We start from the raw sequence: 12,191 nt of genomic DNA on the forward strand, positions 1-12,191 counted from the left end.
TAATCCAAATTGTATTGGTTTACAATGTAAATTTAAAATCAAGGGTTGACTTATGTCCACCTGCTACTAAAAACCATTTTATACACTTTGAACTTTAAGCTCCAACTTGGCCAAAAGACATATTTGTTAGGAAAATTTACTTCCTAACCAAAGCTTAAGTAGTTTTTTAGGTGGATGCTAATCAGATAGCAATAGAAAACAGCACGCAATAATTTCAACCGATTAATTGATTATGGGATTTCATAATTGATTAGTCGCAATTGGTTGTGTAACCGATTAGTTTTCGATTTTAATTGATCATCGGACACCACTAGAAAATAGTAAACTTTTTTTCAGCAATTATTGATCCGGTCTGTAATCGTGATATGCATCATCCTTATATAGAGCATAATATGTGCAGCAGCAGTTTAAGTAATGTTAAAAATCCTGGAAGAAATTGATACATACTAAATATTGAAATGCTGTCGCGTCGTTCATTGTCGGCTTACATATTGATGTACTATCTACTCTTGTTTTACTAGTAACACAACGGACATTTCATTTGCATTATAATTGTCCATTGATTTCAATTAAATGTCCATTATGTTACCAACGTCCATTATGTTACATGCAATGTCCATTATGTTATTTGAACTAAATATCCCAATACTTTTTGCAGCATTGCCTATTTTCGGTTCTTTTTGCTCATGGTATATCAATTTATAACCATAAGCAAATATATAGTTGTTTCATGAACAAGCATATGCATTGATGTTAAAAATTCTATTCGGAACAGACCCCGTCACTATGCAATTACCTAAGCCATTGATATAGTTTGATTTTTGCCCTAACGAAAAAACTGAGGAAACTATTGTCCATGTCCTACTTATGAAATTGTACTGCTGTTCTAAATTAAACAAAATTTAAGTTAAAGTTCCTGTTTTTTACCTTTAAAAAATCAATTTTAAAATTGGTAACATAATGGACATTTTTACCTTAATTACCAAATTTCCGTTGCTATGGTAACCAAACAGGTAATATTTCAGATTTCCGGTATTGAAATAATTAAATACTGATATATGTACTTCAGTTTGGTTATATAAAATTGATTGTTTATTGATGTTGTTTTTGCATTTTTTTCAATTCAGAACATTGACAATTTCTGATAATGACTCATATACAGGCAGTGGCTGATCATCAAATGGGATTCACCGATGTATATGTTGGATGGCCAGGGTCTGTACATGATGCCAGGATTTACACAAACAGTAGTGTCTGCCTTAAAGCATCGGAGCTTTTCCCGACACAGAGCCACTTGATTGGAGACGGGGCATATCCTCTTTCGAAGTATGTGTTTAATTAATGTTTTACACACTACTTGATTTGATAGAGCAGCTCTATTATTTCTTTCTATTTATTACTATTGACAACTAAACTTTCAGTGCCCTGTTTAATTAATAAGTTTCAATTTTACACTCAAGGGCATGCAGAATGCATGTAAGAAATGCAAACACAGCGGACATTTTTGCTAACGATTGCTAATCAATAAAAACATTTTTCCGCCTCATCAAACGTAAGATTTGCCATAATTGCTGTGTGCTGTTCAGGTTTTGGCATTTAAAACATAGAGTGCATTATTCTTTGATTAATACTTGTGTTAACGACACCGGATATTGCCTCCAAACAGGCGGTGATCACACGAGATGCAGTTGAAAGTGAGTTTTTCTTCTATATTTTCCTTAATTCAGGGGCTGTCATGTGCTCGAGGCTTTAAGGATTAATACCTCACATTTTCAGCGTTTATTTTATCCATAGAAAACGTCCATTAATGGGCCATTATGTCTTCCAGACTTTCACACACGTCGTGTGGTATCGGCGAAAACTCACGAGTGATACTTACCACGTGTCTGAATTAATGTATTGCCTACAGCTAAATAAAGATGTATCTACATTACACACATTCATTATGTCAGTGAAAGCATTGTATTATATCAAATATCGTCAAAAATATTTCGTCGAACTGTACGGCAACTTGAATGTTTGTTTTTAGATTACTGTACGGCATCATGCAAATTGCAAGTCGCCGTACAATGCTATGCAATTATGTCAGCATATTTCTCATAATTTCCGAGTTCGAAAATATGATAAATGAATGTAATGCATATACATTTTAATTAGTTTTAGGTGTTAAAAAAAACACACCACTACAATACTAATTCAGACACGTGGTAAGTATCACTCGTGAGTTTTCGCCGATACCAGGCGGCGTGTTTGCAAGTCTAGAAGAAATATTGACCCATATAGGAACGTTCTCTGTGGTTTAAGCCATTGCTGAAAATGTGAGGAATTGATACAAAAAAAGCCAAAGACCATACAAGCCTCTGAAGTAAGGAAAATATAGGAAAAAACTCACCTGCTACAGAAGCCCACTTCGTGTGATCACCGCCTGCCTGGTACCAATATCCGGTGTTGTTAACACACAGTGATTATATGATGTGGTGTTGACCATGATGTGTTGTTTTTTGTATATGCGATGCTGCTAATTGTACTTACCCCATTTCCCCTGCAAGCGTCATATCAGCCAAGCACTGCCATATCTGTCAAGCATTCTATATCTGCCAACAGTGCGCCATACCCATACTTTCGGCTCAACACATTATTATTCACCACTTATTTGATACAGGGTGGGTATGGTAAAATTCTTACCTGTCTACTTAAAAATGAAAAATATATATATTTCAGGACAATGATGACACCATATAGGGACAATGGCCATCTGTCACCCAAGCAGCGAAACTACAATAGGAAGCATGCATCGACACGTGTCGTAGTGGAGAGGGCCAATGGTCTTCTCAAAATAAAATGGCGACGTCTCCATCATCTTGAGATGATAAATGTTGATAGCATGTGTAGGGTAATTTGTGCAAGCTGTGTCTTGCACAATTTCGTTTTAGCGGAGGACGGTGCAGATAAGCTTCCAGAACCTGAGGTTGAGGAAGACGGAGATGATGAAACTCAGGCTATATGACGTTTGGTGTGAACTAGAGATTAAGTTTGGTGCGAATAAGAGATGACGTTTAGTGTGAAAAGGAGATGACGTTTGGTGTGAACTAGAGATGAAGTTTGGTGTTAAAAGGAGATGAGGTTTGGTGTGAATAGGAGATGGCATTGGGTGTGAATAGGAGATGACGTTTGGTGTGAATAGGAGATGACGTTTGGTGTGAATATGAGATGGCTTTGGGTGTGATTATGAGATGACGTTTGGTGTGAATATGAGATGACGTTTGGTGTAAATAGGTAATGACGTTCATTGTAAATAGGAGATGAAGTTTGGTGTGAATTTATGACATTTGGTGTGAATAGGAGATGACGTTTGGTGTGAATAGGAGATAAAGTTTGGTGTGAAAAGGAGATGACGTTTGGTGTAAATAGGGGATGAAGTTTGCTGTGAATAGGAGATGGCGTTCGGTGTGAACAGGAGATTACGTTTGGTGTGAACAGGAGATGACGTTTGCTGTGAATAGGAGATGGCGTTCGGTGTGAACAGGAGATGACGTTTGGTGTGAATAGGAGATGACGTTTGGTGTGAACAGGAGATGACGTTTGTTGTGGTGAGTTTGAACTGGGTGAGACTTTGATGTGATGTCTGGTGAACTTTGCATGACTTTTGGTGAGATGAGAAGTGAAATTGGGATAACTTTGATCTTATGAGTGATTAACTATAAGGATGACCTTTGGTGTCATGGCCGATGAATTAGGAATAATCCTTGGCGTCATGACAGAGGAATTGAGGGAAATCAGGGTGATGCTATTTGGCGTAATTAATTTGGAACTGGGGATGATATCCGGTGTGATGCGTGATGACTAACGGATGCTATTTGGTGCAGTAAATGAGTGAGTTAGTGACCTATTTCAGTCAGATAAGTGTGTTGTTGGTGTACTATTTCAGTGTAATGACTCTTGTACTATAACCACATACTATTGACTTAACCCTGGGTTAGATGTTCGTGTATAGCTGTGTCCTTTAACATGGTCACGTTGTATCCCGAGTCACTTAGTCCATGCGTGTTTATCTGTTGCTTCCTTTATGACAACAGAAAAAAAATGTAGATTTCTTGTTATTGTTTTTGTTAGCTTTTGTATCAGTCAAAAGCATTGTCACCCGGCCCTCTTTGGACTTTTCCTTGGGTCAAAAGCATTGTCTCGCGGTCCTCTTTAGGGTTTTCATCGGGTTATAAATATAAACTTTATTTATTTAACAACAATTATGATACAAGTTATTTCAACTTATATTAATCACTCTTGTTGGCCCGGATGTTAGCGCGTGGGGGTCTTAGTGTGTGAGAAAACCGGAGAACCCGGAGAAAACCCACGTGGTCGGGCAGGTGACCCTAAACCTTTTCACGTCCGACCTGGGAATCGCACCCCGGTCGCATTGGTGAAAGGCATGTGCGCTATCCACTGCACCACCCGACCACCCACTCATTTGGGTATCAGTCAAAAACATTGTCTCTCGGTCATCTTTAGAGTTTTCATTGGGTATCAGTCAAATACATTGTCTCTCGGTCATCTTTAGAGTTTTCATTGGGTATCAGTCAAATACATTGTCTCTCGGTTATCTTTAGAATTTTCATTGGGTATCAGTCAAATACATTGTCCAATGGTGATGTTTGGGATGTTCAGTTAAAAGTTTTGTCACTCGGAACTGTATAAGATACCACTGAAAACGTTTGTCCCTTGGTAAGTGCAGACAATGTCTTTGGGAATAGTTCAAACAACTTCGACCCGATAAAATTGTTCTCGATATTTCCCTCAATTTGATGATTTTAAATCAACGTAACTACTTATTTTTCATGCAAACCAACAAAAATAAAAAAAAGTGTCCAGATGTATTTGCATATAGTGTACACATCAAAAGTTGGACTTGCATCAAAACATATGTGCGATGTTGTAGTGTATATTTAGAAATAATGTATATGTACAGTGTAGAATGTAGTTCAGCTTAAATGTATATTTTGTATTTTTATCAGGCGACTAACCCCTTGTGATTGTTTATTTATTGATGTTTCAAAAAACATGTAGTTCCTCTTAAGTGAAAGTAAGGTCGATCGGTTTTTGTTTTATTGTGGGTTTTTTTCAATGCTGCGAAATACATTTGCAATTTAAATAACGGAAAATTAAATTCTATAATAAAACATCAAGCACCACAAGTATTTATCATCTAGCACAAAAGTGTACGTACCACAGCTATATTGACAAGTTCAATTATTTCAAGTTCAATTTTTTATTTTCTGCCTCGCCTCTTGCAACATATGGTATTACGAAATATATAACCTAATCTATATACACAATTGCGCCTTCGTTTTAATATTTCTGAGCATGTTTTCAGTGTAATTCTACTAAGTTAACTGTTGTCAAGAATCACAAGAAGCTTATCTGAAACGCTAAGACTATCAAAATTACTAACTATGCTCCTTGCTCTTGAAAACATCTCCGTTCTCAGATCCTTATACAGGTTACATTCAATTAAAACATGCGACCCTGATTCAAACACATTATTACAATTAAAACAGGTTCTTTCTATTTCAGGTACCCTCTCATAACGGCCAGTTTCTATACAAATAGCTGCAACACCACACCTGTATTACGTTTATTCATATATAAATACTTTCCAGTTTGGAAACACGATTTAAAACGACTGTATGTTCTCAATTTGTTACCACTATTTGCGATATATCTACTGCACAATCGATTATCATCTGATTTCCATTTTTCTACGCGGTATCCTTGGTTAAAACTGCCAGTTAACAGTGATTTAACGTCTATATCCACAACGTCAATATAACGATCAATATTTAAATGTTAAGTCTTTTTCCGGTAAAATAATACCAGTTGACAAGCTGTTCTGTATATAAACAGGTAATGCTTGCATTCCCTCAGATAAACATACCAACCAAAACTGTTATGAACCAAAAAGTCTTACTGTGCTCCACTGTATGTTATCATAAGGAAGTTAATAGTTTTGCAACATCATTAGAATTTGATTTATGTGGTACAATATTTAGTTAAAGGCAGCCAAGGGTTGATCCGGTACGATCTTAGATCTTCGCTAGCCAAGGGTTGATCCGGTACGATCTACCTACTCCTGAAGAGGAGGTAGATCGTACCGGATCAACCCTTGGCTAGCGAAGATGAGTTAAAGGTTGAACTTTGAATTTTAGAGCACTACGTCATGCTACGACAATACATGAAGTACAGCGCACCATGGCACACTGTCCTGAAGAAGTGCAACAAACGCAGGCGAGGACACTGAAGTCATACGAGGATATTGACAAGCGCCTTTTTTACTTTAAGCGATTCCGTGTCAGTTGCATAGGTGTTATGGTGCTGTATCACATGAATTGTGGCGCTTTCTTTGAATATTTAGGTTTTAAAACATGCGTCTTTAGGCACTTGTCAGCACCTTTGAGTCATAGTTGATTATATTTCACAGCTATGAAAGGTATCATCTTCAAATAATACGCTGTTTACAACGGAAGCCCACGCAATTTTGCACCAATGGGCTACTAAACTAAAGTTATATACATTTACCTCACACTTGTATGGTACTGTTTGACTCAGCTCGAGTTTTCATAGTACCAATATTTCGAAAAATATACGCTTAAATATATTATCACGCGACCGTAATCTAGGTAATTAATATAAACTGAACTGTTTTTCCTTTTATGAATGATACTACTATTAACAATCAGATTGCACAAATGAAAAAGTATCGGGAAACAATTATGAAAACTCATATGAATCCGTGTCCTTGCGTGCCTGACGTGAACAGATATGACCAGTCACTGGACCGGTCAGCATTAATTTCTACAGGTGATAATCCAAATACGTGTCCTTCACAACTTTAATTGTAACAGTGACCAATGTATTCACTCGATAGAATATTTTAATACGATACCTTACTAAGCTAGTCTTCATTAATCTCTTTTTTGACCGATTTTTATGTATATTCTGTAATACAATAATCATCAAAACGGCATAACATCGATATATATGGTACAACCCTATCGTCATATCATGTGACCAGGTCGGGTGCTGAAAGAGCACTTCCCTGTAAGATACCGCGCTCCATTTTTACCCATCTTGACCTCAATCCGTTCACTAAAATACTACTTTGTACATTGGTATACATATTTTTCATAATGTTCCATGATTTACATTTTATTCCTAATTCATGCAGTTTAAAGAGCAACCCAGCATGCCAAACGGTGTCGAAAGCCTTATTGCTATCGAGAATCCCACATGTACGTCTTCTCTTTTCTCGGTGTTATACCGTATACATTCATGAAGATGAAAAGACGTTAGCAGACTACATTACCCCTTTTGATGTGCTAATTGTTGCCTGTTTGGGAAATTATCCGTGCTAAGGACAGGATCCAATCTCTTTGACAAAATAATTTTTTAAAAAAATGAATATTGCAGGTAAAAGTGTCATCCCACTGTAACTATTCGGCGTGCCCAGGGTATGGGTTTTCAGTGAAATTTCCCTTTTCAACCACACTTGAGTGGCGACGCTCAGACATTTGCATTTGACGCATAAAGGTTAATAATCAATTAAAAACAATAAAATTTCAATTGTTTGATTAACATAATTTTGACATGATTCAGAGTGGAGAGTGTTATTTGTGACGTGCTAACAAGATACAGAATATGCAATGTATTTATAGTGATTATTTTTTCATTATCAGCATCAAAAATTGATCCATCTTCTTTCTTTATTTTGTTGTCATGTCATTCATATTGCAAAACAAGTCTTTTTGAACGCATGAGAAGTTGAAATCATGAACATACAATATACACGTACATTGTATTCATAGATAAGATATCGATGACTTTCCCCTCTCGTCGTTGTTTACAAACACTCAAGGCTGAAGAAAGTAAAGTCGGCGTATCAAATAAAATCGATATAAAACTTAAGTCTTTCTTCTTCGGCAAGACAACAGCACGTTGCTGAGCCCAATACAGTAATACCGTAACCACAAATGTCCTATAGTGATAACCTTTTAATGTTTTGACCGATTAACCGTTGGTCAGGTCAATGTATCTACTTGTTGACGTCGTCCTGCGGCCTTTGAATTACTAATCTGACCTGAACAATGACGAAATTGACCACTCGTACTGTAGGGAAAGAAAAGGTCATGTACCAGTATCCCTGGTGTGTAACTGGGACATATGTTATTATCGTGTACTTTAACGTAAACAAGACAAAAATAAAAACAAAAGGATAATTTATAATAACAGTATACATTTGTAATTAACATCTAATACATGGACATCTCCACACTGCTATGTACGACAAAGTAGAATTTAAACACGCTCTGAAAACACCATAATACAGCTTTTGAACTAACAAAACGAAATTCATGTTATTATACTTAGCACAAGGCCATTGAACGATGTGCACAACAGGACAAAAAGTATAAGTTTATGAAAGTGATAATGTCGGGTGCATCTAAAAATCTCGACTAGCAAGAGCTTATTTGATGATGCGGTGCGCGTGGTCGTCCTGCAGATTTACATGATGTAATAGCCTCGACAGACGAGATATTAGTTGATGATGCGGTTTTGCGGACTTTGTGAGGATATTTTTTTTCTCGACAGACTAGGTATTATATGCCTTCCCGTAGATTTAACAGTTTCGACAGACAAGAGATTAGTTCTTGTGGATTACTTGTCTCCGCAGACGGAAATTAGTTGACGATGCAGTGTTGCGGCCTCTATAAGATCCGGCTCTATCTGTCTCCACAGTGTTTTCACGTTATAAATCAGCTTTCTCATTAGTTCTGAACTCTGAAGCGAAGACTAAAGCCGTACAAACGTCACCAAATCCCATCATTATCCGCTTTGCGAGATTAATGAAGATAAAGATGTATACATGCTGGGCTTTATACTATACTAGTGTGTGTATTATAGAAATATTATCCCGGAAAACATTTACTTTCTCAATTGGGTGTCAATAATTCAACGTTACAGTACTAATACACTGTAGTATCACCAGCTGAACCAGATTACATAAAACACTAGACGTTGTCTACCGTTCCTCGGCAGTGATTTTTAAAAATCTAGCGAAGGATTCCATATAAGAACCAGTGCCGGTTTGTTGGGGTATTTAATGAGGTCGCTTACTGTATTATTCCATGGTTCTTGTTGTTCTGGGTTTAAAATGTGGTTAGTTTGGATAGTAACGTACGATTGTTTGATTTGAAGTGACTGGGGTGCCTATTGTTTGGAATCGCAATGCTTGTTGTGGTATAAAGTATCTGCAGTTCTACATTTGTTATTGTTTAGGGCTTTCTTCAACTGGGTTTTACTTGGATCCTAAACATCGGTGTACACATATTGAGTACTAATTGTGCGGGATCCTCGTCAGAGTTTTTTTTTATTGGTTTGACAGGCTACAATCCTCAACTCCCAAGGTTTTAATTGTGTGGAACATTAATTGATAGTTTGGTGGCTTGGTTATTTGGTGCCCTAGTTGTTTGGGATCTTGTAAGCAAATTGTTAAGGTCGGATTTTGAAAGCTGATAACCTTATATTAGTTGGATTCAGAAATGTTTTGTCCATGTCTTAATGGCGAAGAACCTTTGAAGTTATATGTTTGTGTCCAGATTATGTGCTTTTGGTCCTAAATGTCCTCCTGTTGTTACTGAGAGCCATATTTTTGTTTGGAATCTATAAGATAAGCCAAATTCTACATTTATTGCAGAGACAGACGATTCCTTGTTTCGCAAAAATCAAACATTTTTCACAGTGGCAAATAATCTTGATTCGTGGTCATTATCCGCTGTCGGACAACCGCACACGCGTACGCTTTCTGTAAAGTGACCCGATGACAGTATAAGAAGGTGTGAACGACTTTCAGTGAAAATGATAAACGATACTATACATATCTACCACGGTCCTCTCTTATCGGCTACTATTATAGATTTAGTTGCAGCGCTGCTAACCTAACACAATCTTTAGGTTTATCTAACACTTAAATGGATCTGGTAACGGAAGTAGCAGATGTGATTGTGGTAATCAACATTTCAATAGGAGTATATACGTAGCCCAGGAACTCGTAACACGCTGGACATACATGTACACGTGGCTGGACTCAGTGAACACACAAATGGTCAAACTGATAAGACACAACATAAACATGGAAGCTTGCGTGGACATGGCTAGTAAATAAACAAACACATTTCTCGTATAAAACCGTATGTAAACTATGGTAAACCTAACCCTTCCTCCGGGGTTGGGGATTGGGGACAAGCATTTTTTATTTTTCGGCATTTTGGTCAGAATAGCCTCTCAGGTCCTTTTGGTTTGGTTTGTTGATTCATTCTGCAGAATTCAATGGAAATCGTTGCACCGGTTTTTCGAATCAAAAAAAGCCATTGAGCTTCTTTCAGGTGACCTTACTTCATGAAGCACGTAATTTGTGGGTGTGCTGAAGGATGGACAATCTAATCGTGATAATGCATTAATTGTTTCTGCCGGATCAATACTGCTATGTTTCTCGAAAGACAGCAAAATTCTGGCTTATGGAATTACCTTGTTGCTTAGCGATCAAAGAACATACTTCATCAGGAAATATTATAAGTAGAGAGTATTACATTGTGAATGTACTCTCATTACGTATTAGAGGTTCACCACGGGGTTATTGCTTCATGTTGGTAAAACAACATGGTTTTGATTGCTTCTCCATGTCTGATGTGACAGAGTCAGTGTCACGTCAAGGCTATTGGTCATACAATACGAAGTATAGTGACTATACTGTAACAGAAAGATAGCGGGCGTCCCCTGGGGACGGAACAGCGACGCCAAGATTCCCGGTCTACTGCTCTGCCAATTAGTCCCTCTAGCCTGGTGGCAACCCAGAGGAGGTGTTTCGTTTTGCACACGGCACGCAAATACAGACTATATTACCGATCGCCGGATGTCGGTTTGTCAGTTCAAAAATGGCGGTCGAAGTGTCAACATCAACAAGCTCTTGGTTAGATTCCTCTGGAATTTGGCTCTGGTGGCAACCAATATAATATGTTCAGCTGCTTCCGGTGTTGTTGTCTTTGACCTTTGACACGTATCACAATAGCCAACTATTCGATTAAACTCGGCTGATTCCGGTACCCTTCGTCAATAGGATTCAGATTTTAGTGTAGGTATGGAATCTGCTGAGTAGAGACGAGTGAACAGCCAACATGGCTCTGTCTGTCATATTTTTTCTTACATTGGTGCACCTAATACAATCTACTGCAATAATTCAACCGTTGTTACTGTGACGCCACTACAAAGGAGGTTATCTTTACCTAAATTAAAGTTACACTCAAGGTATCTTTGGAGTTAGAGTCAATATCTAGGCCAGAGTGACGTCATGTAAATAGGCGGGAAACAAAATCACAGAGGTTGATCTACATTTCTCCCACCCTTCACAGGTGGGTCTCCCGTTTTAGCCGGAAAAAATCAGCTTGTCACCTCTAGGGGAAGATAGCCTCGTGCGGATTAGCACGTGTTCAATTGTGGCGTCATTAAAATGCGTCACTGGTAATTGTGACGTCATCAAAAATGAGTGACGATATTCATACCCCATATGTGTTTTTGTTTACAAACAGACTACTGTCGGTGGAGGTGTGACTGAAATAATAGGATGAAAGAAAAATAATCATCCCCTACCTTGAGTGTGTAACAGAGAAATCTGTAACCCTCGGAGTGATTTTTCTGGTTGTCAAACCCTCGGGTTAGACAACCAAAAACATCACCCCTCGGGTTGGAGATTTCTCTGTCACACCCTCAAGGTAGGGGAAGATTATATTAATCAATCGGAAAGTTGTTATTAAAACAAACAAGAGGCCCATGGGCCTTAACGGTCACCTGATATATTTATACAGAGAGTTGATTTTGTTTTCAACATGAACAGAAATATTATTCAAAGTGACAAAAAACAATAAAACCACCTTACTCAATATCTAGCATACAGATTTCAGACTAAAAAGGATTTGAAACTAGCACCTCTGATTCTTAACAAGGAAAATGAAGAAATTTTAGCACACTGACTCCTTTGAGCCCCACCCCACAGCCCTTGGGGGTAGGGCTGGCTCAAAATTTTCAAAGTATCAAACTGTCAATTCAAGGTTATAATTCCAATCAAGTTATTAACATGTAATATTCAA

This window comes from Mizuhopecten yessoensis, unplaced genomic scaffold (genome assembly GCF_002113885.1).
Source record: "Mizuhopecten yessoensis strain PY_sf001 unplaced genomic scaffold, ASM211388v2 scaffold3235, whole genome shotgun sequence".
Lineage (NCBI taxonomy): Eukaryota > Metazoa > Mollusca > Bivalvia > Pectinida > Pectinidae > Mizuhopecten > Mizuhopecten yessoensis.